The 26,439-nt window shown below is 52.7% G+C and overlaps 2 long non-coding RNA genes across 9 annotated transcripts in view; one reads left to right on the top strand and one right to left on the bottom strand.

Annotated features, from left to right (window-relative positions):
- The window catches only part of LOC123601635, a 95,765-nt gene that overhangs the window by 18,351 nt on the left and 50,975 nt on the right, over window positions 1–26,439 (bottom strand). The window lies entirely within an intron of this gene.
- Window positions 6,776–15,953, top strand: LOC123601636. 2 transcript variants are annotated; one of them, XR_006714215.1, is made up of 5 exons: window positions 6,776–10,362; window positions 11,038–11,290; window positions 13,398–13,498; window positions 13,735–13,879; window positions 15,800–15,953. It is a non-coding gene; the product is annotated as an uncharacterized LOC123601636 (long non-coding RNA). The 2 variants fall into 2 exon arrangements; XR_006714214.1 differs by having other exon boundaries at window positions 6,776–11,290.

Here is a 26,439-nt window from a genome sequence, read left to right as displayed (position 1 = left end):
ACGGACGGAGAATTGCCCCTACCGAGCCCGCCCTTTTCAGCACTGGACAGATCCAGTCCATCAAAAAGCTGTCGGTTTTGGTAGCCACTCACCGTATGTGGCTTTTGAGCACTTGAAATGCGTCGAGTTGAGATGTGCCGAAAGAAGGAGATATAAATACCAGATCCCAAAGACTGGTTAAAACAAACAAAAAAAAGAAAGACAGAAAGAAAGAAAGAAAGAATGTGAAATATCTCATGAGCGCTTTTCATGTGGACCATTTGCGGAAACGATCGCATTTTGGGTGTATCGGGTTAAATAAAATATCAGCAAATCGAGGTCACATGTGTCAGTTTGAACTTTTTTGGTACGGCCAATAGAAAATGCCAAATTACATATGGGGCCTGCACTGTTTTCCTCCCGGATGGCGCTGATGCAGAGGAACCAAATATCCGCTGCAAGTGGGTCTTCGATTTGTTATTTATAAGATAAAAAAAACAACAACAAATCCTACCGGCAGGGTTGTCGTGAGGACTAAGTGGGATAGCCTAGTGACCCGTTTTCTGAAAAGATAAAATTAAAAGTCAAACAGAGGTGAAGGGGGCCCACTCATTTTGCCTCCTGTCCCTGTGCCCCGTGCACACGGAGCGATCAGTGAAAACTCTCGAGGCAGAGCTCCCCGGGGAGACAGAGTCCGGCTGGAGGGGGGTGTGCTGGAAGTGAAGATTTCCATCCCTGGGGATTCTACTCTGTGGCTTTCAGCTGGACGCTACTCCAGAGGCCTCACACCGCCTCGACTTGGGACGGCTTCTCCTCTCTAGATGCCTTAGAAACAAGACATTGAACTTCAGCCGCTCTCAGGGAAAATTGCAGACGATTGCCATGGCACAGTCCCAGCAAGTTCGAGCCAGAGGGCCCCTGGGTAGTCATCTTGTACAGTTGAGATAACCGAGTTGTCCCAGTGGATCTGGAGTATTCCTGGCTGTAGCACCGAGAGTCCCACGTTCCAGGAAACCCCTCAGTCCCGAACCACCTAGGACGATCGGTACTCCAGGGGTGAAGGTCCTCACGTCCAGGTTTCACAGACCTTCCCTTGTGAGAAGAATCGCCACGGGACATTTGTTAAGATACAGATCTCCAGACCCGCCTCCTCCTTCAGAATCACTAGGGCCACAGCCCCAAATTGTGACCCCACCCCCACCCCCGCAACTCCACAGGCGGCTCGACATCCAGTCAGTTTCGGGAACACAAATGGGAACAACTGTTGTGTTATGCGGATGGGGAAACTGAGGTCCAGAGAGGGGCACTTGGGTGAAATCGATACCTTTAAAGGGCCTCCTTCCTCATAATGATTCCAAATGACAGTACAAAATGGGCTGTAAAGCAGGTATAAGAAAGTTAAACAACATTCCGATGTTCCCTCGTGGAGTCTATTTCATCGAACTTTTTTTTAATATAAAAAGCATTTTGTAGGTGTCCTCCTCCTTTGCTGGTGCTCATGGCCCAGACTTGGTCTCTCTCCTGGATGGCTCATCCTCAGGCAGTGCCCAGGTGGACGGCCCGGACCCCAGGACCTTGCCATGACAGGTGGTACCTGAAACCACAGCTGTTTAGAGAGCTCTGGGTTCCTCTCCCCAACCTGGGAAGCGGGGTTTCTGCTCGGGCCTGCCCAAGGCATGGGATGTCCCTCTGGCACACTCCTTCTAGGTCCTTCCTGACACAGGTAGTGCCCAAGGATAGTGCAGGGTGAGGAGCTCCTCCTGGAACACTCGTGTGGAAATAGGGGCTGGTAGGGAGAAAGTGGAGGGACCTGGACCCCATGAATCCTCTGTCACTGCAGGACACCATAGGGTAAACGCTGGGACCCTTTGGTTACCAGTTGAGTGAAATGAGAGTCATCTTTTTAAAAAATTTTTTTTATTAATTTATTTCTTAATGTTTATTTATTTTTGAGAGGGAGAGAGACAGAGTGTGAGTCGGGAGGGGCAGCGAGAGAGGGAGACACAGAACCCGAAGCAGGCTCCAGGCTCCGAGCTGTCAGCACAGAGCACGATGCGGGTCTCGAACTCGCAAACTGCGAGATCACGAAGCTGACTGAGCTGAAGTCGGATGCTTAACCGACTGAGCCACCCAGGTGCCCCGAAAAGAGAGTCATCTTTTGCAATACACAGACTACTTACTCTGTATCCTTTTCCTGCTCAGTCACGCTCAGTCAAGCCTGATATTCCCGTCGCTTGGTCTCTCGGTTGCCAGATTTTTCCTTTCTTGGAAAGGAAACGGCGTGTGGCATGGAATAGCTCTTGCTCTGGGGCTGGACCATGTGGGTCCAAAGTCCAGCTTTGCCACCTACCAGCAAATCACTTAGCCCCCCTGGATTTCACAGCTCCCGAGTGAAACGAGGCAACAGCACCAGTCCTTCAGCATCACTGCGAGGATTAAAGGTACAGTAGGTAAACATCTCAGGCGCACGGTCGGAATCCATAAATAATAGTAGCTGCATAATCATCATGATGTCCGTCAAAGTGCCTGGTGTATATTAAGGGCTCGGCTCCTGTCTCTGAGACAGACTCCACTCCCCAGTGACCCCGAGTCCCCAAGGGGAGAGTCTACACGAATAAAAAGAAAGGTATGCGAACAGACAAGCAAAGACATCCAGGCAGTTGGTGTTTTCTGGCTGTGAGGCCTGCCCTAGTTTATTTTGGCAGCTGCCTCCGCCATCAGTATGGAGGCAGAAATGGCAGTAAAACAAATGTATCAACCAAGGAGGGGAGGCCGTTTGGTTCCAGCTTCCAAAGGAGAACCCAGCTGTCCCTGCGGTTGAGATATGATGGGTCCCTAGGTTCAGATCCGGCCTTCGCACGCTTGCCCTCCACATAGAGGGATGTTTCCAAGATCGCTGGGCTGGGAGGAGTTCAGGTCGTTGTGCTGAATTCAGGGGTAGCCAGCCATATATTTGCTCGCGATCCTGCAGTCTGGGCTGGGCGCAGTGGCTCTACCAAAGGTCATCTGGAGTCATTCTTGCGTGGCTGCATTCATACGATGGTTTGGGACCAAGATCCAGGATGGGCTCTTGGACGTGTCCGGTGACTCAAGGCGCTTCGGTTGAGATGGCTGAGGTGGCAGGGGGAGGGCGTCTCTCTCCACGTGGCCTCTAGTCCTCAAGGAGCCCAACCCCGGCTTCCTCGAGCGGAGTCTGTGGGCAGCAGGGGCCGTAATGGGAAGCCGCATACCTCTTGAAGGCTCTGGGACTCCCACAAGATCACTGCCGCCATATTCTATTAGCCAAAGCAGTCACTGGTCAACCCACATTCAAGGGGTGGGGAAATAGACTTCATCTCTTCGAAGAATCCACATCAAGGATGTGGGTACGGGGAGAAGCGATTCATCAGTGACCATTCATTACGACTGACCCCAGCAACACAGGACATTCTCTAGGATTCGACACTCAAGGCCCTGTCCTCTGGTTCTAATACCCTTTCACCATCCTGGTGAGCTTCTATGCTCCGGCCTCCTTCTCTGAGTGTCTCAGACCCTTTCCCTCCTTTGGGCCTTTGCCCGTGGGTCACCTTTGGCAGGGCTCAGTATGAATGACACAAGCCCTGGAGTCAGCCTGGAGTGGGGCACCCCGGCTCCACCCCTCGCTCCCAGTGCCATGACCTTGGGCAAGTACCTCCACATCTCCGAGCCTCATTCCCTCCACGGTTGATGAGGACGCTGAGGCCTGCCCCCATCAGATGGCTGTGGCGATGAGGTGAGAGACAGCAGGTCAGGTGCCTGATGGAGAGCCCGCCCGGCACTGGGAGGTGACCGCTAAGTGGCGGTCCTGGTCCGCTCCACCCATCCTCGGCCGCCTCCACGTCTCTGCCTGGTGCACACCTACGTGGTTTTCTATGGCTTATCCTTTGAAGGTTTTCCCTGGTTCCGTCCAAGCCTCACCCCAGGGAGAAGTAGCCACTCCCTTCTTTCGGCTCCCGTGGCCCTCTGCAACACCCCCACTTATGTCCCAGGGCCACGGTGACGCGTACACGTGTGTCTCCCCGAGTGGCAGCTCTTGTATCCAGGAACTGCTTATCATCCCTTTATCTGCAGGGCCCAGAACATGGCAGGTGCTCTGCACGTGCATTCAGGGAATCAACAGGTGGATGTCTGGGTTCCCAGGACTCAGGGACGCTCTTGTGTGCCTAGCACCCATTTCTCTCAAGCCCGACTGCCACGGAAGAGGAGTGGAAGAGAAACAGGCATCGGGTCTTTGTTCCAGCCATGGGGCCTGTGGACACGTGATCCAGGGTCACGATGGCTGCTCTGGGTACAATCAGCAGCCTGGCAGCTGCTGAAGCTCCGTCTGCCATCCCTAACTCCTGAGGGCTGCACAGCTCGAGAAGAAGGGGGAGCCGTGCTCTTCCCGCAGGGCCGTGATGCATTACAAATTCAGGCATCAAGCAGGAAGGCTACAGCTCAGTGCCCATGAGATAAACGCACACAGCTCGTTTGCACAGAGCAAACATGCTGGCTGCTGTCAGCTTTGTTGGACCCACAGGGACCACAGCGTGGGGATCAAGGAGGCTGGCTTCAGGCGGACGGGCCTCACCCTTCCGGCTCAGCAGGAAATAGTCCTTGCCGCTGAGACTTCCGGGGGGTAGGACGGGACTGGGTTCCAATTCGAGCTCTGTCACTCAGCGATTCAAACCTGGGCCATCTCCTCTCCTCTCTGAACCTCCAATTTGTTCATCGGTAACATGGGGATGATGGGAACTCTTTGGAGAGGCCCCGGTGAGGATCGAATAAGGGAACGTAAGTGGTATATGATGGGCATAGTATACGTGGGTTTTTCACTGCTCCAAAAACCTTCTCAGGTTCTCCGATCTGTGACCGTGGCTCTGGCCGATAAATTATTCCATAGAAGAAGTAACTGAGCTTGTTAAGTGCCTTCCTAGACTTTTAACGAAGTTTATCAGATTTTAGGAAATAGCAAAGTATAGGTGCAAGGGGCTGCTAGGTTCACTCACTGGGCAGTAAGTATCAATGCTAATAATAGGGCTAACAGATGAGCATCTAACATGAGGCTGCGATCATTCTAAGCATTTTATTTTTTATTTTTATGTTTTAAGTAAAAAAGCCCATTTTTAAATGCTTATTTATCTTGAGGGAGAAAGAGAGAGACAGAGCACGAGCAGGGGAGGGGCAGAGAGAGAAGGAGACACAGAATCCGAGGCAGGCTCCAGGCTCCGAGCTGTCAGCACAGAGCCTGACGCGGGGCTGGAACCCGCAAACCGCGAGATCGTGACCTGAGCCGCCGTCGGACGCTTAACCGACGGAGCCAGCCAGGCGCCCCTCTAAGCCTTTTACATACATCCTTCCGCCTTGGCAACCACACTGTGAAGTTGGTGATATTATTTTTCTGGTTCTATGGAGGACAGACACTGAGGCCCAGAGAGGCTGAACACCGTTCACAGTTACACAGCCAGTTAGAGGCAGAGCCTGGTTTCAAGCCGGTGGTCTCGAGTCCCAGCCTGTGTCTGAACCTCGGGGCTATCCCGTCTACGAGGGGCTCATTCCGGGTTCCCAACCTGATGGCATTTACAGTGCTAACTGTGCTGTCGCAAATGACAAGGACAAGAGTACCTGATGCTCGCAGAGCACTTACCCCGTGAGTGCACCTGGCTGAGGCTTGGGTGCTCGAACCCACAAACCGTGAGATCGTGGCCTGAGCCGAAATCGAGAGTCGGAAGCTCAGCAGGCTGAGCCACGCAGGCGCCCCTGGCAGAGCCCGCCTTTAACCAGCACGTAGCTCTTAGAAGCGGAGGATGACGCAGGTGCATGAGTTTGCCCAAGCTTAGTCTTGGCACGTCGTTATTCAACCGGCGCAACTCAATTCCAAGACACTGCACGGGGCAACCGCTTTGACCTCAGGGCTCCCCACCTACACGGCAGCTTCGCGAGGGCAGGTCTCCTTCCTGAGCCCACCACGGCTGCTCCTGCCCAGCCCGTCAGCCTCATGCCCCGTCCTTCCCTTCACCAGAGGGTCTCCCTAGGGGCAGGACTTAGCCACCTGGGTCCACGGGCCTCCAGAGGATCATCTGGATAGAATTCAGGGGGTCAGAGAACTTGGAAGGGAATAAGAAAAAAATCACAGCTCTGCGTTCACTGATGTCGACTGAGTTGAGTATTTCCTTTAGTTGTGCCTCACCTCTAGAAATCACATATAAATTCCTCTCACGTTGTATAGATGCAGGTGCCTTGAGATACCACTTACGCCTATCACTGCCTCGAAATTATGGTGCTTATTAGACCTGCCTCTGGATCTTATTATTGAATGCTTTAATAAAGAAGCACATATCATGCTAAATTATAAATTTGTGGTTTTAATATTTTGATACTATTTTTAATGTAATTAGTGCACCTTCTAATCCAATATATTTTTATTGGATGCATTGAAAAACAATATTCCCAGGAGTCTCTAGTCTTTATCAGACTTCCAAAGAGTCCCTGGCTCATGAAATATTTATCGCAATCCTTTGAGGTAGGACTCTGTTATCGCCTCTCATAATTCCCATTTTACAGAAGATAAAGCTCGGGCACAGGGAGGCCAAGGATACGGCCCAAGGGTACACAGTTAGTAAGTGAAGAACAAGAATGTGTATTCAAGGCAATCTAGAGCAGAGCCTGCGTTCTTGGCCAGCACACTTGGTCTAGGCCCCCTCGGTGCCCTTGTAGGCTTCCAGATCATTCCTCCCTGGAATGTAATCACTGCTTTATCTCTTGGCAAATTCCAAGGACCCTGAGCATCTTGAGGGTTGGGACTGGTTTGATTGGTCTCTGAAACCCTGGTGCCTGAGCCAATGTTGAACCCAGACAGGGTTCTAAATAAAAGTTTTTGAATGAATAAACCCATAATGCATCATACACTGTTGAGCAAAGACCCCTTTTCCCTGCCAGAATCTTTAGTGCATTAACAAAAAGGCCCCAAACCAAATAATTTGTCCACATTTTATAATGGCATCAGTATCGAGTTGTGCATTTTTACAGCACTTTTGATGTGGCCAAGAATTTTTATATCCCTTCGACTTGAACCTCGAGTGTAAATTGGGCTGGACGGGAATGAGGCACTTGCTTTCACAGAGTAGTAAATGGAGGCTCCAGGCGATTGGTTCCAGGCAGTAAAGCACAGGGATGAAGGGCAGAGGCTGGGATCCCAGCAGTGGCCTGGATTGAAGCGCAGCTCAGCCACGCCCTGGCTGACCACGCACGAGAGCTTCACCTCCCAGAGCCCAGTGACCTCACCCACAGGACGGGGACAGCTATAGCTGCCATGTGGAATTGCCGTCAGCCTTACAAGGGAGGGTGCGTGCTGTCCAGAACAAGTTTCTGGCATGCCGTCAGGACGCAGTAAATAGTATTGGCCCCCCAAGATCAGGGGAAGGATGTTACGGTGTTGGTGTTACCGCAGGGCAAATGCAATCGAGAGCGTGTGCCGCAGCCGGGTTAGAATTCAATTCTCATGCCAACTCAGCCACACGGCTGGAATAAAACCCCGTCCTTCCCTGGACCTTGGTTTCCTGATCCGCAAAACACGGGGGGTAAGACAGGTTCAGGATGCCTGGGCTCCAAGTGCCTCCTTCACATGAAAGTTCTGTGCAGAGTCAACTTGGATAACAAAACCGGGGGCTGCCCAGTGTAGAGACAGGGTGGGACCCCCCTCCCCGCCCCCCGCTTGGGGGATGTTGGTGGATTTCGGCGTCTCTAGACGGGCTACCTCGTAAGGTAAGGTAGCCCGCTTTCATCCACGTTCCAACGTCTCCAGCCCAACTCTTAGAGTGTGTACGTCTTTAAGGAGAGTCGGGATCTCCCCACCCCAACCTGTTCCCTTCTTTCCTCTGATTCTCACTGTCATGATTGGGAGCCTTGAGGCTTCCTGGGAACATAACATTGATGCAAAAGGCTGACTACACAGGGCCTCTGCCAGGGGACGCTCTCGGGAGCTGAGCAGTGAGCTGGGCCGGTGGAACCCCCTCCTACGAGATGGGTCCATGGGCCCGCGGTGTAAACGGCCTTTGTTACTTCATATTGTTAAACCGCGGCGCGGGGAGACCGGAACCGTGTGGAAGAACGCAGCGGGGTCAGGCCAGGCTGTGGCGAGGCTCGGGGAAAGCCCATCGAGCGGATCTTCTTTCCCAAATGACTTTGCTCATGTAAAATTGTCTTCTATTATTGCTGGAAAAGGGGTTTTTAAAAGAGGTTAACACGCGACTTAATGAATATGGAGTAATAATGTTCCTTGTATCAAATTAAAATTCTAAGAGTGCCACGCGAAACAAGTACATTAGGAGTATCCGACATTATGTATGATTATTACCGGACTGCTTGATTGCCCTACATACTTGGGAGTAAAAGAAACAGCTCTAAGTCTTGCATTTGAATTGGCGAGCGGCACCCTCACGGTGAGAACCTGGGCAGGCCAGAAGCATGCCCACCCCGCTCAGGAACGTCCTGCGATATTAAGATACATCCTCATGATAAGCCAGAGGGATAACGGAACCGATAGACAAGAGCATTGTCTCCGTGGAAGCAGGGGGTAGAGAGGGGTACGGACGAGTTGGGATTGCAGGGGCTCTATCCTTATGCTGCGTGACCTTAGGCAACTCACGACACCTTTCTGAGCCTCCCGTTCGCGACACTGTTATGTAGTCTGGATAAAGGACCGCCGTGAGGGTACACCGAGGTTCCAGATGTGACGGCACTTTGGAAAGTCTAGTGGGTGACTGAGTTCTGGGGATTGAGGATGATGGAAAGGTCTTTATGACAATTGCCTCCCTGTTCTCGCTGCTCTCCCACTCCTGAAGTCCGGCTGCCATCTATAACACTTAATAACAGTAACCCACACTTCTTAAGTGCTCACTAAGGGCCAGGTATTATTCCACTCGGTTCTACTGTAACTTTATGTGCTAAGTATTGTTATTAACTCCATTTTATAGAGTAGGAAATAGAGGTTCAGAATGGCTGATAAGCCGCCCAAGGCCACGGGACCAGTAAGCAGCAGGGATTTAAACCCAAGTCAGAAGACGCTAAAACCTCTCAGTTCTTATGCTGTATTCGCCTCTAAAATACGCCTGACAAGCTGCTTCCGAACTGTGCTTGAACACCTCCAGGGACGAAGGGCTCATTACCACCCTCATCCCTATCCTCACAATGAGTGCTCTCCCCTGACACATAAAGCATTATTATGGTGAGATTATTATCTGTAAAATAGAGTGATTGGAGTAGGTGCTCTCTTAAGGTCTATTCCAGAAACATCACTTGGAGAGCACAAGCCATTTACCGACAAATCCAGCCTGGCTGCGGAAGAAAGGATTAAACATCTCCGTATGAAAATGGAACGCAGCGAGTAAGAGGTGTGTGTGAATGGGGGCAATTAATCCTCTTTTGCCGATCACGATAAAAAAACATTTGCTGGAGAGGAGGCATTTATTCCCTGCAGACACACGGTGCGATTTTAAAATATCTCCACAGAAGGAAAGATGACGGAGGAAATACAAATCTATTAAATGTGCAGGGCAGAAGAAAAAGGGGCTTCCATAAAAGGATTTCTAAAGCATATCAAAGGCTTCTGGGGTCAGCGAGGGCTGTCGGAACACTACCAATTAGAGCTAAATGGGAAACCGGCTTAAATCTCAAAATTAAAGATTAAGAGCACCAATTAACTTGTCTTCTAACAGAAAACATAGCCCTTAATGCTCAGTGTAATTTAATATTTCAAAATTATGACCACAAGCATCTAAGGCTGCCGTTCGACAATATAAAATGGACAATAAAAATCTCCGCGGGGCCTTGGCTATCCCGGCCGAACGGGCGTTGAACTACGGCGGGTACAGGGTGGCTCTGAAGTCACAATGGCTGGACTGGCCCCGGGCACAGTTAGAACTCGCCCCAGGACACCTCAGCTCCGTTTTCCAAAGACCCATTCTCTGGCCAGCAGGAACCTTTTGATTTGTGTTTCGCAGGCTTTAATAAGGTGGATTATGCTGATGTGAGCGGAGGAAACCCCCAGCCGTGCTGAGAGGGGCCGCAGACTTTTCCAGCAGATTTCTCCAAAGCAGGGCTTTTCAACCTTGAGGAGCTTTGAAAATGCCTCACCCCTGGGCCTTCATATAGACCCCAAGCCCAGGGCATTGGAATTTCTTAAAGCTCTCGGTTAATTCTCACTGGCACCCGGGGTTGAAAACTGCTCCTCTGAAATATTGTGGACCCACCGAAGAAGAAAAAGCGGACATCTGGAACACAGGGAAGACTTGATTTATGCTGGAGTCACCAGGATGATACCCGCCATGCTGACAGTGAGCTGTGCAGATGAGAACACGGGTCCACGGAAAAATTTCCTCCTGGCAGGTAGGAACTGGGAGCTGAGTAGAACACAGAATTCGGCCTCTGACAAAGTCTTGGAGCATAAAACCAGAAATATAAAAAGCCCACGGCTGAGAATCTAGGTGTCTGGGGACACCCCTACACGTGTGAGGCCCCTGTGGGTGACCGGCCTTCCTAAGGAGGGTGAAGCTGAAACCCCCATGTGGAGCTGTCCAGGACCTCCTCCTGGCCTGGAACCAGCTTCCCCGTCATTTCTCCGTGACTCTTCTCCCATTGCCTGGGTAACAGCGTGGGGCACTGGGCAAGTTCCCAACTCTGCAGACAGATGGATGAACTCAGGGTGCAGAGACACCATTTAACGAGTGATCTTGGGCAAAGAGCTCCCCACCTCGAGCTTCCTCAGTTTCCTCATCTATAAAACACAGATAATAACAGGACTCACGGGGTTAGTGTAAGGACCGCCTGAGATCAGCCCTGCGGGCCCCCGGCGAGGCGTCTGGCTTCACGGATGTCCCATCACAGACCCGCTCTCGACATCCACTGTGTATCACCTCGTGCCTCCCTGTCGCCGTGCTTTCGCCCAGCCAGGACCCTCCACCTGGAGTGCCTTCCCTCATCGTCCATCGCTCCCTGTCTGATGCCGGGTTAGATGCTACACTTACCCCTCGCTTTTTTCTCTTTGCTTCTTCTCCATTCCAGAATTTAGGTTTTAAACTCTCCAACAGGACTGCTCTCTCCTCTGACCGTTCACCTCACCTGCGTCCTGGACCCCTACTTTGCAGTGACCATCGTCTGCCTGAATCACACCGTCACTCCCCCCCCCCCCCCCCCGCCCACTCCCACTTAGGATTCCCTGAGGATAACCGGTGTGGCATTTCATCTCCTGGAGGCCAGTGTGGAGTCTCAGAAAAAGCATGTGCTTTGGCACGAATCCTCCCAGCGAGCCAAAGAGGTAAGCCCTATTCTTATCCCCACTTTACAGATGAGGAAATCGAGGTGGAGGTTAAGTCACTTGCCTCAAGGCAAACAGCTCTAGTTCAGAGCTGGGGCTGGAGCCCAGTAGGCTGGACTCCAGAGTCCTGGCTCTTTACCGCTTTGGGATGCATCTTTGCAGAGTGAGGTGAGAAGAGACAGGAGGGAGAAAGGAACGACCAAGGAGACTGGGTTATGGAGACACCCTGAGCCCCAGCGGGAGCAGGAAAGCTGTCATCAGCCTCAGGGGGCCTCGGGGAGGTCACATGAGCCCCGAGTTTCCTTTCCCATCACTGTCTGTGTGAACCACCGAGGACGGGCTCAGAGGTCACTGACCAAGCATCTGGTCCGGAGTGATGCCCTTGTGCCCAGACACTGCCCAGCCCTCCTCCAACCTACCTGGATGGGTGGGTAACTCCGAGTCCCAACCTTCCCCCAACCAGAAGGTGGGGGGCCCTAGGCGTCTAGAGTGATGGTGGCGGCATGAAGGAAAAGACCACACCGTGGCCGAGAGCAGACTGAAAGAAGAAAGAACCAGCTGGAAACCTCCCATCTAGCAGGGCCCGTGTGAAACGCAAGCAGTAACATACCATGTGGCCCACGGTCCTGTGGGCTGGAGCTCTGCTAGAGCAAAGCAGCACTCCTTCTCCCCTTCTTTCTCATGGCCGGGCTCCAGCACCCTCCTCTGATCCTGCTGGTGACCGTCCTCTGGCCCACAGCCCTTCCCACACACCCCTCTATAATGACAGTGGTCACTCTGCCTTATGCTTATGCCCGTGGCCTGCTTGGTCGTGCAGACCGTGCTGGGCTTGAAGATCAGGTCCAGTCTTATTCATCTCGGTCTTCGCCAAGCCATCCCCCCAGCACGTGCCCGGTAAGCCAGGGTCGGCTGGCTGGATGGTGCCCCCCGCTAGACAGATCAGCCAACTGGCGCACATCACCTTGACCCGGGGGGCCACATGAATTCTGAGGCCTGCACAGCTCCTGGGAAGTCTCCTTCCCTCTGCCCTCTCCCCACCAGCTCACTCTATGCTGCTGACCATCCTGCCTCCACCATGGTCGTTAACTGGGTGGGGGAAGGTCTTAGGTAGCTCACTTAACTCCTCTGAGCCTCAGCTGCCCCATCTGGAGAAGGGGGCCGTAGTGCCTGCCTTACAGAGTCATTCGAGGATACAGTGAGCTGCCATTGAAGGAGCCTCGCACAGGCCCTGGCAACAGGAGACTCCTACAGTCACTGGTTTCCTGTTGGGATCCTCCCTTCCAAATCGCAAAAACAAAGTGCTTCCGTCTGGCCCCACTGGCGTCCTTCTGCTGGTTCCTAGGCAGTGCGGGGGCTCCAGGGTTACCCCGCAGGGCCCTTCTCCCAGCCTCCTTCACGGTGATGGCATGAGAACAAAGCCAGGCCTCATACGGGTCTCCCAGGACCCTTGCCAGGGGGTCGTCAATCCCTCCCCCTCAGCACAATGAGGGCCCTTTGCCTCCCCACTGTCACCTCCCCCTGGAAGGCTGGTGTCACGAAGGGCCTCCAGGGGAGGATGCCCTCGGGCAATACTGAAACCTGGTGCTGGTGGTAGTCGTGTGCCCTCCCCCCATCCCGTCCCGACCCCCACCAAAGCTTCTGAGGGGCTTCCGCGCTGCAGACCCAGGGGCTGAAACCGCTCTTCTGCAGAAACAGCCTTCACAGAGCAAACCAGAACAGGAACAGTTTGAAAACTCAGGGATTTTAGGCCCAGAGAACTAAATGTTCAGAGGAGAGCACAGAGCAAGGTCTGCTCCATGGAGGGGGGGCTGGGGGTGGGGGCGGACACTAGTGCTCCCCCCACCCCCCACCTCCCGTCCCACCGCCAAGTAAAACGTAAGTCGTTTGGATTTTCCGGCTTGCCTTCCTTAACAGTTCATGGAGGGGCTGCTTCTGCTATTTGTAACCTTAAAAAAAAAAAAAAAAAAAAAAGACACAAAACCCCTCGAGGTGTTTTTCCAATTCTTGGGACAGCCCTTCAGGGTTTGTTTTTATGTTCACAAATTCATCCTGTTCTCCTGGCAAAGCCGAGAGGCGGGCGGCTATGGTTCTCTTCCTTGTTTTCTAGATGACTAAGCGGAGGAGGCTCAGAGAGGTGAAGACAGTTGTCCCTGGTCACCCAGCTAGCGAGTGCTGGGCTGGGGTCTGAACCCCTCTCACCACCAACTGGTAAATTCCCCTTTGTGCCCTGGGGCTTCCGATTTGGGGGGGGGGGCGGGGAGGGAGGAGAGCGACCAGGTTTCGGGCTTTTTCTGCTTTTCTGTCTCTCTCTCTCACCAGCTACAGGGATGGCCGGCCCAGAGCAGAGCACCTGAAGGGCAGTCTAGAAGGCAAGGAGCGTGGGAGGGGAAGAGATCGGGGACATTCACTCGTGGGCTAACTTCCGTTCCTGTTCCCCGCTGCAGGTACTTGTTCCTCTGCCATATCACTTGGGCTTTCGCATAGTTTTTCTTTGAAGAAAGGGATAAACAGCTTAAAAATCATTGGAAACCAGCGCACCAGACCAAGCGAAGTCCGGGGCTCGTGCCTGGCGGATCGGCGTGTGATAAGGTGGGTTTCCGTGCAGGCCGTGGGGAAACACGAAACTCACAAACCTAGAAGAGACTGGAGAGCCTCGGAGCCGCCAGCGCGAGTGGTGGGGGGCGGTGCCTCTTCGCTGAATTTGAATTTAACATCCTTAGCCCTTAAAAAAAAAACAAAAAACAAAAAACAAAGAAAAAACGGGCAAGACCCACCGTGCTACCTCCCAGCGGCAAAACCCCGGGGAAGGTTTTGTAAGCTGTGGGCCTGGCCTGGCCTGAGGGGCGTGGCCCGCTAGGAAGGTCAGCTCCTGATGCCCCGCCAGCGACTCTGACCTCCAGGCCGGTCTGGGAGGTTTTCCCTCATCCAAGCAAAACCTGGGCACCTCGGGTCAGCCTCGGGCAGGCAACCTGGCAGGGCCACTTAAGAGAGGCAGGAGTTTAAGGAAGTCTCTGAAGTCGCTCAGACATCTGCAGAGGCTAAAACAGCAATTTCCTCTTGGTGGCGGGACATGGTGTTCCCAGAGGAACACGTGGCCCCCAGGTGCTGATCGGCCGCGGCTGTTGTGTCCCCGACCGGCTTCCTGCGGCTCGGCCTGCTCAGAGCCAGAGTGAACCTGTTTGACAGTCCACACGGGAGCAAGGGCCAGGGCTGGGGTCACTGTGACCAGTAAGACATGGCCCATGCCCCTGACGAGCAAAGGACACGCCGGGAACTTCTGTCCCCCTAGCAAGCGGGGTTCTGGAAGTAATGGCTACAACAGATGCTACAGTTTGTTGAGAACTTACTATGTGCTAAGTGCTTCACGTGCATTAATTACCTCATTGATGTCGGAGAAGTCCTATTGCTCCATTTAACAGATAAAAAGACTGAGATTCAGAGAAGTTAAGTCAGACAGTAAGTGGCAGAGCAGAGATGTGAACCCAAGTTTAGTGCCTAAGACTTCACCCTTGATCACGGTTCATTATCCAGACCCAAAGTATCTGGAGTAGTGGGACCCCACCCCTACCAAGGGTCCTGCCTTAGTTTCTCTGTACCATATATTTTCAGAGAGACAATGCTCCCCCCCACTCAGGGTGCAACAATTGCTTCTGGGGGGGGGTTACAAAAAAATCTTACTTTTTAATGTATAAAGCACTCATACAATATATAAACAGATATATAGCATATCTGTAGTATTAAAAGTTGATGCGGGGTGGGGGGGGCTCCGATTAGAAAAAAAGTGCCTGGAACATAGTAGTTGCTCAGCAAACAGTCGTTCCTTCCTTCACTGCCCACTGGAGCCAGATGTGAATCGGTCCCATTGGGAGCTTTGCATATTAGCCCCAGGCTCGGCCCAGTCTCACCCAGGTCCACCCTCGTTCCGTGAGCCCTTGTTGTCCAGGCCCCAGCAGGCTCGACGTCAGAGTCTGCTCCCATTAGGACCCAGGTTCACCCCCGCCCAACATCCTTGTTTCCTCCTGGGAGGCCCCAGCTCCCCAGAGTTGGCTGTTGGGACTCGTTACAGGTTAAACAGGTACAGGCTCAGCTCAGCTCCAACGAAACTGAACACTTCAGGTCCCTGTGGTCAATTCTCCCAACACAGGGAAAAAGGTAATTGTCAATTAACGAGCCCATCAACTGAGGCGGGAGGAAAATCAATAGCACGGACCAATACGAGTGTTCTAATGCCAGTCAGGATTCTGGGAGCGGGAGCCTTTCAAATAGGTACACGGAGTAATTGGCTGCTCCCTTGTGACCCGTCCCGCGGACTCTACAACTCTCCAATTAACATGTACCGTTGACAGGCACACAATTATTTGGGTTCACTGTGCCCCAGCTAGTGTTTGTTCAATCAGAACTTGCAAATACACAGAAAGTGCGCAGAATAGCAAACGCGGGATGGCTCTGGGGGAAGCCAGACAGCAAGTGGGTCTTAAAGGAACCTTGGACTTGGGATTTCTCTTCCAGAGAGCTGCCCGGAGTCTCAGCTTGGATGTTGGCCCACAGCCCTACTGTGGCCGGCCCCTGACTAGACCTGTCCTCATCCCACTGACGAACTCAGAGGGGGCTGCCCAGGGCTTGGCAAGCACTATCTCCTGCGATCTACTGGAACGATCTACCAGGTGACTATCGTCCTTTGCAAAGAAGGAGCCTTCTGCCTGGAAGGCCATTTCTCATCTCTCCCACCTGGATCATTGTGACCCATCCAAATCAGTCTCCAGATCCTCGGGGATTCTTCCTGGATTTTTCCAGGCAGGGCCCTTTTCCCTGTGCACCTTAGCTTCCTGGGCTTCCTTCTCCCTTAGCACATATCCCATTGGGTTACCCCACTGTTTTATCTCAGTGTGCCTCCCCAAAGAGTAACTGAGCCCTTTGATGTCGGAGACTAAAGCATCTCTAGACATCATCACTAGCAGAGAAGGGACTTAGTAAATGGCTGTTGGGTGGACGGGCGGGTAGGTAGTGCAAAAAAAAAAAAAAAAAGTTGGTGAGTGGACGGGTGGATTTGTGGGTATACGGCAGAGCAGACGAGGAAATGGGGAGACTGTTTGGGAATGAAGGTGGATAAGAGCGGAGAGGATAAGTGGGGGCATATAAAGAGGTTGGGGCTGGGAGGTCAATGGGTGGAAGGATGGCTAAAAAGACAGATGGGAGGCTGGCTGGATGGCGTTGGGTGGTATCTGGAAGGCCATTTAGCACTGTGGTTAGCAGCGAGGGCTCTGGAGCCAGATGTCTTGGGTTCCACCTAAGCTCTAGTATCCCCTTGTCTTCTGGCTGTGTGATGGTGGGCAAACGAATCATTCTCTTCGGGCCTTCGTTTTATTACCTTTAAAATGGAAATAATACTAGAACTTCCCTTTTCGCTTGTTGCCAGGGCTAAGGTATACCTGGGAAGCCGTGGCTGACACGAAGGAGGCCTGAAGAAACGTTAGCCACTGTAATTTTTATTAGTATCACCGTACCTATTGAGAGACAAGTCAAGAGATGTGTGGAAGGATGGCTGGACGTGCAGACGGCTGGATGGATGGGCAGACGGATGGCGGCGTGACGAGGGAGGGAATGAGTGGGGGGACAACCCAATGCACACACAGATGAGTGGAGGGTGGGTGGAGGAGAGGAAGGGAGAGGATGGTGGGGGGTTGGACACCAGAATGGATGCTCCGTGGGAAGGGCAGCAGGTGGAGCGATCGCAGGGAACCCTGCTCTGAACTCACCCCCAAGGCGTCAGAGTCTGCTTCCCGCCGCACTCCCGATGGGAAATCCTATCGGAGTCGTCCCTCCCCAACACCTAGGTCTGCTCCTGCTCTGGCTCCTGACAGTTTACAAGCCAAGCTGTTCTCTGAGGCTCTCGTGGCACTCAGCAGCTGGTCACGCCGTCCCTGTCCTCCCTGTCACAGAGCCATGCCCAGGGCCAGGCGGGCTCTCCTCCCAGATGGCCCTGGTCTGAATCTGCTGGGACTTCAAGTCTGCACTGGGGAGCCCAGGGCTCCACCTGAGGCAGCAGGACACAGCTCTGCCCCTGTGACTCCTTTTACGCTGTGTAATTGCCCTCAGCCTCCCAGGAAACTGAGGGAATGGACTGAGCAGCGACTGCGTACCAGACCGACCCTCGGCGCTTTTTGTCATATTTAATCAGTATTACAATCCTAGAAGGTGGAGTGTAATCATCCGTGTCTCACACATGAGGTCGAGAACTCAGAGTCACGGAAAGCAAGTGGAATCAGGACTGGATCCCAGTCTCCCACTCCAGACACCAAGGCTCTTTCTACAACCTCAACATTCTCGGGGGCCTCAGAAGGGGATCCCATCCCATTTCCAGGGGGCACGCAAACTGTTGCTTGGGGACAAAGCTGGGACTGTGCCAGGATTCTGGACGCCCCCAAAACGCCTTCTAGGGATAAAATGATATTTCTTATTGATCTTACGTTAGAACAACTTGGCTAGAAGAAGACCTGTTGGCTCAAAGAGTTCAACCATTGCCCCCCCCCCCGCCCCCAACCTTATTCCATATGCTGGTGAAGAACATAGACATGTACTCCTTTGGTCGCCAAGGATACCGCAATCTAATGTGATATCTCCCCAGCAGGAATGGTCCCGGTACTGGTCAGACAGGTGGAACAGCCCTTCTCTGCCCGTCTCATGGGTTGGCGGCTAATCCTGAAACCAGCTTGTGATCCACTCTCAGGGCTCTTTGTGTCTTAAATGGGACTCTTGAGAACCAGAAGCCTTCAAAATCATGGATGAATCCTGAATCGCGCCCCCCAGGAGCCTCTCCTACTGTCTTGTGTGGGCAGGCCGACCCACTTGCACAGGTGTATCTCCTCCCTGAGCCAGACGAGAGGCCTTCTGTGCGGATTGTTAAATATCTAAAATTTTCCAGGGCTACCTGATGTTCAAAGTACCATGTCATAGGATCCCCAAAATAGCTCCAGTACAAGAAAAAGAAATTATAGACCAAGCTCACTTATGAAATGGGACAGGAAATTCTGAATAAAATATTAGCTAATGGAATTCAGCAATTCATATTTTAAAGTACATCATGATCAAGTAAAGTTTAACCCAGGAATGTAGGGTTAGCTCGATATTGGAAAATTTATTCTACGACACGGCACAAGAACCGACGAACGGAGAAAGATCAGAGCGTCATCTCAAAACATGCAGAAAAGAGACTTAATATCATGGAACACATATTCGTGATTAAAACAGAAACTCTTGGTGAAATAAGGGGAAAGGGAACATCCCTAATCTGATAAAGTGTACCTATGAAGAAATTTAAGCAAATATTTCACTCAAGGATGAGGCGTTAGGCCTAGTTCCTTTAAGTCAGGAGTGAGGTCGGATACCCTCTATCATTGACGCTGCTCCACATTGAACTGAAGACCTAATCAACACAATGAGGAAAGAAGAAATGAGTACATCGTGTAAGAATTCAAAAGAAGTAAAACTGACTTCATTTGCATTGCTATATAGAAATTGCCCAAGAATCTACAGTCTTCTAGAATGAGTAAGAGCGTTCGCTGTAATACAAGCTCAGTATCTAGGTCTCAGTTGTGTTGCTATTCATTCTTAGTAATCAGTTCAAAACTCCTCTTAATGGGGTGGGGGACTTGGAGGCTGGAGGGTAGAGCCCCAGATAGAAAAGATGAGAAGACGGTTCGGCCAAAGACCAAGTCCAGCGTCGATGATGCAGTCGCCATTATTATTTTCCCCTGGTACCCTTCCTGGGGAATAGCTGCTCAGCTGTTGTGGAATGCTGAACCTCCCCTTGGGCGTTGGCCGGGAATCTCCATTCCCAGTGGAGGGCTCTACCCCCGCAGAAGGTGTGAGGGCATCTGAAGTCGGTCAGTCAGGGAAAAAGACGTGGTATATCTTTTTTTTTGGAAGTATATTTAACATCGTGTTGCATTAGTTTCAGATGTACAGTAGGAGTCAACAATTGTATACACTTCTCAGGGCTCATCAAGGTCATTGATTCCCTTCATCTATTTCACCCATGTCCCCATCCACCTCTCCTTTGGCAACTACCAGTTTGTTCTCTGTTAAGAGTCTGTTGTTTCTTGGGGCGCCTGGGTGGCGTAGTCGGTTGGGTGTCCGACTTCAGCCAGGTCACGATCTCGCGGTCCGTGAGTTGGAGTCCCGCGTCGGGCTCTGGGCTGATGGCTCAGAGCCTGGAGCCTGTTTCCGATTCTGTGTCTCCCTCTCTCTCTGCCCCTCCCCCGTTCATGCTCTGTCTCTCTCTATCCCAAAAATAAATAAACGTTGAAAAAAAAAAATTAAAAAAAAAAAGTCTGTTGTTTCTTTTTTTTCTTTGTGTGTTCGTTTTGTTTCTTAAATTCCACATACGAGTGAAATCATATGGTATTTGTCTTTGTCTGTCTGACTTATTTCACTTGAGATTATGCCTTCTAGGGGCGTCTGGGTGGCTCAGTCGGCTGAGCGTCCGACTTCGGCTCAGGTCATGATCTCACAGTTCGTGAGTTCGAGCCCCACGTCGGGCTCTGTGCTGACAGCTCGGAGCCTGGAGCCTGCTTCGCGTTCTGTGTCTCCCTCTCTCTCTGCCCCTCCCCCACTTACACGCTGTCTCTCTCTCCTTCAAAAATAAATAAACATTAAAAAAATTAAAAAAAAAATTATACCTTATAGGTCCGTCCGCGTTGTTGCCAATGGCCAGAACTCATTCTTTTTTATGGCTGAGGAATATTCCATTATATAGATAAATGGATAGACAGACAGACAGGTTCCACGTGTTCTTTATCATGGCTTAGCTTTTTAACATAACTGCCAGCTGGCGACTTGGAAACCCTCCGTCAGTTTTTGCTTACATGTGGGAGCCTGCCTTGCGGAAAGCAACTTGCTTCTGACCCTTTCTCGCCCTCTCTTCACGGAACCAAAGGGTGTTAGCATTGTAAGGGCACCCAGAAGCCACGCCCTTTGTCACTGGAGAAGCTAAAGCACAAAACAGTGAAGTGATGAACCCAGATCCCTACAAGCAGGAGCAGCCGAGCCTGGATTACACACACACCTACCTACACCCATGGGTGTGTGCCTGAGACTCATTCCACACCCTCCTGCACACCCACTGGGTGCCAGGCTCTACACTAAATCCTGGCATTGTACTTGGGATTGAGACAGACCCTGGGGCGCCTGGGTGGCTTAGTCAGTTAAGCATCTGACTTGTGATTTCGGCTCACAAAAGACTTGTGATCTCACAGTTCATGAGATCGAGCCCCATGTTGAGCTCTGTGCTGACAGCACAGCGCAAAGCCTGCTTGGGATTCTCTCTTTCTCCCTTTGTCTCTCTGTCCCTCCCCCACTCATGCGGCTCTCTCTCTCAAAATAAATAAATAAACTTAAAAAAAAAAAAAAAAAGACAGACCCTATCCCTCCTCTCTTAAACCTCCTGTCCTGGAGAGAAGACAGCCATGAATGGATAATTTGCATTAGCGAAATGCACACAAATAAAGAAATTAAGCAAAGAAAAATAAAAACCTGGGAGAGGCGTAAAGGGGACACTCAGGGTGCCGGGAAGGGGAGTCAGGGACTGCTCCAAGGAGGCGCCAACATAGAAGGTGTGTCCGGAACGAGGCGCCACTCAAACAAATAAAAACTGTACAGGGGAAAAAAGACTCCTTTCAAAACCTCAAGACAACCCTGAAAGGTACCTCGTAATAAACCGAGCAAAAGAGGTGCTTGCCTTTTATGGAGAAACTCACAAAGCATTACAGAAGGAAATACAAGGAAACTCCGGAAACTGAGGGCAGGATGGGAGATGAGAAGGAGGCGGCGAAGGCAGGCAAGAGGGGCCTCCCCGCTGCCCACGCTGGATGGGCTCTGAGCAACACCCAATGGGAACGCAAAGAACGATTCGGATTCTGGGCTCTGGGCACTTGAGTTAGAGTTTCCCTCTGGTCACGGGCGGTGCTTTCATGCCCACTTTTTACAAGCGGAGCTAATGCACATGCAATTTTGTAACCAGCCTTTTCCCACTTAACGATACAGCACGGATACTTCCCATATCGTTAAGGGCTGTTGGATGAAAAAACCATGAAGAGTGGCTCTCCGAGGCAGACAAGCATGGGGGCTTCCCGGAGTTCGGAGAGGAGGACAGTGTGCAGTGGGGGGGCACCGACTCAGCGTACCATCTGATCCCCTCGACCAGGACCTCCACAGGATGCAGAACTTTTCCTTTCATTTTGCAAATGAGGGAGTGGGGCCGGGGGGTACACGTGCCAGCTGCTCAGGGTCCCCAGGGCTCTTGGCTCTGTGCTGCTCCCAGAGCTGAGGGTGGGGGCAGACCATGCCTGTCCCCCTTTGTTCCCTGACAGCACGGGCACCGTGTTGTGGGGAAGGACACTCGTCCAGGCGCGTGCTGCGTGACCACACTGCCTGGCGGCATGCTGGAGCTTGGGCCGCAGGGGAAAACAGAACCAAGATCCTCCTGCCTTGGTTTCCTAGGACTGAGGCAACACCACCACCTTGGCAGCTTAGAGCAAGAGAAAGGTGTTATCTCCCAGATCGGAGGCCAGCAGTCCAAATTCAAGGTGTGGATAGGGCTTCGCTACCTCGGGAAGCTCTGGAGGAGACTCTTGCTTGCTTCTCGCAGCTCCTGGCGATCCTTGGTTCGTGTCCGCATCATCCGCTGTCTGTCCCCATCTTCACGTGCCATCTTCCCTGTGTCTCTGTGTCTCAAGTTTCTCCCTGTCTTCTCTTATAAGGCAACAGCCATTGGATTTGGGGGGGGGTCTACCCTAAATCCAGGATGATCTTATCTCCAGATCCCTGACTTAATTTTATCTGCAAAGACTAAGTCCAGGTAAGGCGAAAACACAGCTACCGCGGCTCAGGACTCGGACGTGTCTTTTTGGGGGGACGCAATTCAACCCACTCCCCCGACCCACATTCTAGTGAAGGCAAATGAAGAGCAAATAACTAGGTAGCACGTTAGACGGTGACGAGTGCTGTGCCGAAGGCAGAAGAAGGGAGGGAAGAGGACAGAGCCTGCGGAGCGGCCAGGGCGGTTCTGAGCGGGACGCTCAGGGGAGGCGTCACTGGGAAGGTAACATCTGAGCACAGATGTGAAGGCGGTGACGGAAAAAGCCATGTAGGTATCAGCGCGAAAAGTGTCCCAGGGAGAAAGACCAGCAAGTTAAAGAGGCCGAAGAAGAAGCATGCCTGGAAAGAATCAAGCATGGGGAAGAGAGGGAGGAGGGGAGTCCGGGCAGGGGTGCCCCCCCCCCCCCCCAGAGGAAGCTACCAGATCCAGACGGGGGATGCTGGCTTGGACCGCCACGGCGCCAGTGGAAATGGAGCATTGGTGGGAATTCTGGGTGCGCTTTGAAGGCAGGGTCAGCAAGATTTCTGATGGGTGTGAAATGTGAGCAAAAGGGAGGAACCCCGTACAACAGCTGGGTGTTTTGGCCTGAGGAACCCAAAGCGCAGACTTGCTTCTGACCACATTGATGGAGGCTGCATGACGGACAGAATTACGGGAAAGCTTAGGAATCACATTTTGGACAAGTTGGGCATGAGACGTCAATTAAGAAGAAATGCTGGGGCGCCTGGGTGGCTCGGTCGGTTAAGCTGCCGACTTCGGTTCAGGTCATGATCTCGCAGTCCGTGAGTTCGAGCCCCGCGTCGGGCTCTGTGCTGACAGCTCAGAGCCTGGAGCCTGTTTCAGATTCTGTGTCTCCCTCTTGCTGACCCTCCCCTGTCCATGCTCTGTCTCTCTCTGTCTCAAAAATAAATAAAACGTTAAAAAAAAAATTAAAAAAAAAAAAAGAAGAAGAAGAAATGCTGACTCGGGGCAGGGGGTGCTTGGCTGGCTCAGTCGGTAGAGCCTGCAGCTCTTGGTCTCGGAGTTGTGAGTTCGAGCCCCAGGCCGGGTATAGAGATTACCTAAAAATAAAATCTTAAGAGAAGAAGAAGGAGGAGGAGGAGGAGGAGGAGGAGGGGGAGGAGGAGGAGAAGGGTGGGGAGGAGGAGGAAGAGGAGGAGGAAATGCTGGCTGGGCAGTTGGATATTTGAGTCCGGGGTTTGGGGCAAGGTCTGAGCTGGAGATACAAAGGTGGGGGTTGTGAGCCTACAGACACTGTTTAAAATCCAAAGGGCAGACGAGGTCCTGATGGGAGTGACTGCAGAGAAGAGGCCCTGAGAATGACTTTACCAAGGATACCCCAACATTACAAGATCGAAGAGGGAACCCACAGAGGAGGGGGACAGGAATGACCGGTGAGGTGGCAAGAAAGCCAGCAGAAAGTGGCGCCTGCAGAAACCAAAGAGTGATTTAAAAGGGAGGCGGTGGCCAGTTACGGGCCATGCAGCAGCTGGGTCAGGTGGGATGCACGCAGAGGGACCCGTGGGGTCTTGGAGGTCTCGGCGTCTTAGGTGAGGGAGGTTCAGTGGAGGGACGGGATGGAAGTGGCTGGCTTGCGATTAAACAAAGTGGGGGCAGGGAACCTGGGGACACCCGCAGAGACAACTTTTCCGGGTGTTTGGCGGTAAAGAGGAACGAATGAATGAGTTTGAGCTCCCCGGTGCTGGGGGACCTTTTCTTCTGGTCCCTATGCTACGTGTCTATCCCCTGGTGTGGAGCCTGGCACTTAGTACCCATTCTTTAATGTTTATTTATTGGTTTGTTTTTGAGAGAGAGAGAGAGAGAGAGTGCACGGGGAGGGGCAGAGAGAGGGAGAGAGAATCCCAAGCAGGCTCCGTGCTGTCAGCACAGAGCCCAACATGGGGGCTCGATATCATGAACCGTGAGATCATGACCTGAGCCGAAGTCGGACTCTGAACCCACCGAGCCACCCAGGCACCCCCCGGAAGTGGGGTTTTTTTTACCGGGCTACGGACACGGTTGTGCGGAGGTCCGATAGATGGTACAGTCCACCCCCCACCCCCCACCGGAAGGTTTGGGAAGGCTGGGGAAGGAGGGGAGGGGGTCTTGCGCTGGGGGTTTGGATCCCCTGAAGGCCTCGGAGGAGGAGGGATGTGGTCGGAGCAGGGGAGGGAGAAGAAGGGGCGTCAGGGAGACCAGGCAGGAGGCTGCTGCTGGGCCGGCTACTGTAATTGCCCGTGCAGGGGTGGGGGGTGCGGGGGGGGCGGGGAGAAACAGGCAGGAGCCGAGCTGCAGACCCGCCTGCGGGCACGCAGGGCAGGTCCCAGTGCCCAGCTGCTGACTGCTGGAGAGCCAAGCCCTTTTCACGAGGCAGTTAGAAGCGCTCTTGGGCAATCTCATCTCTAAAAGACTGAATTTCATTATAATTTAAGTCTTTCTTGGGCTTCATCAAAGGCTCTGAGTGTCTTGAAAAAGAGAAGCATCTCTTTCCTCAGGTGAGGGGAAACCACGCCAGAGCTTTCTCTTCTAATATAAACTAGACAAGGAGATGCGGCTGAACTGGGCAGAGCCTGCCGGAGAACGCTAATAGACTGGCCGAGAAGAGAATTATAGAAAGAGACAGCTCCAGAGGGTGGTGGAGCAGAGCAGAAAGAGGGTCCGGGCTGCCCGCCCCAGGTGGGCTCCCCGGGGACCCGGGATCAGCGTCTGCAGCCGAAGGGCCGCAGGGCCTGGAGGGGCTCCGCTTCTCATCTGGCGAGAAGCTTCTCCGCCCGCCCGGAGACCAAGGAGACAAAGACCCCTCGCCCCCAGCATCCTTCCTGGTGCATTTCCAGTGATCCCATTAATTGTGGAGGTTCCGGGGCTGGAATGGAATTCATGGCGTTTCCTGCATAGGAGCACGCAGTGGGGGTGGATGGAAGTGACCTAAAAACATTTAGCCAGAAAAAAAAAAATAATAATAAAACCCACGCAGGTTTGACGCTCCCACCAGAGGCCGGGAAGGGGTTGGGGGCTATTGTGCACGCATGCATGGTTTAAAATATCACAGGCGGTTAGATGTCTCATAGCCGCCTTGGCTTATAAGGAGGTGCTTTGCTTTTGTAAAATCAGATTATTTTCTTTCTGCCTTTAATAAAAACCAGCGCTGGTCTCTGACTCACAGGCTCCAAACAGCCTTCGCTGGTTACAGAGGCTGGGATTTCAGCAGGGGCACAGGCTGGAACTGTTCTCAAATGGGAAATCGAAGACCCAGAGACAAAGGAGGGGAGCGGGAAGGGGGGAAGGGGGGAAGGGAGAGGCAGAGCAGGAAATAAATGCAGAGTTAATGCTCAGCGAGGGCCTCAGCGGCCGGCTCCCTGGGCGCCTCTGCAAGGCCGCTCAGACCCAGGAGTGCGGGAGGCGGGGGTTCTGGGCTCCCCACTGGCAGCCCATTTGTCCCCTGCCAGCAGGCCCTCTGCACCCCGGGGCTCCTCATCCCATCTCCTGTCAGAGGCTCTTGAGTCTTAAGCAGATGCCCTGTCACGCAGAGCGAGAGGCTGTCACCTCCACGGGAGGGCGTGATCACTCAGAGTTGATATGGTGGCTTTGAGGCTGGGGCTGGGGCCAGGGAGGCAGGGTTGAGCAGGGGCGAGAACCCCAGGGGAGGCGAGAGGGGGGGTTCCAAGAGAAGGTGCTCCCTGTTCTGTCTTGCCTGTCTGTCTCTCCCTTTCTGCTCGGGCTTTGGCTTTGTCTTCCTCTATCTTGCTTTGAGTCTGGCTCATTGTATCTCATTGTCTCGTTCATTCTTTGTCTCCTTCCCTCTTTCTCTGTCTGAATCTCTTTTATTCTCTTAAGAAAGATGGCTGAACTTGTTAAGCCAGAGATCAAACACCCCAACGGGCTGAATGTGTAAGAAGGGAACACGACTTGAACATCTGGTACGCGCGTGCTCTCTCTCTCTCTCTCTCTGTCTCGCTCTCTCTCTCTGCGACACAGTGGGTTCCCCGTGGAGAGAAAGGGCAGGGAGGGCGTAGGGTGTGGGTGAGAAAATCAATGAAATCCTGTCCCTCCTGGGCCTGGTAACAGTGGCTAGAGCTGCGGGAAGGGCGAGACTATTCCCTAAGGGCCGGACAGCCTGCTACAAGGGCTGGACCACCAGTGAGGCCACCGTCCCCGCAGGAGGAAGCAGGTCTGATGTCCCGGTGAGGTCTGGAGGCTCTGAAGTGGCTTTGCACGGAGAGGAAACATGTATGGGGGTTTCGCTTCAACCTGTACCAGCCCCGCGAGGGGTATG

Source organism: Leopardus geoffroyi, chromosome D1 (assembly GCF_018350155.1).
Source record: "Leopardus geoffroyi isolate Oge1 chromosome D1, O.geoffroyi_Oge1_pat1.0, whole genome shotgun sequence".
Lineage (NCBI taxonomy): Eukaryota > Metazoa > Chordata > Mammalia > Carnivora > Felidae > Leopardus > Leopardus geoffroyi.
The sequence above is the reverse complement of the archived record's forward strand: the minus strand, read 5'-3'. Positions and strand labels throughout refer to the sequence as shown.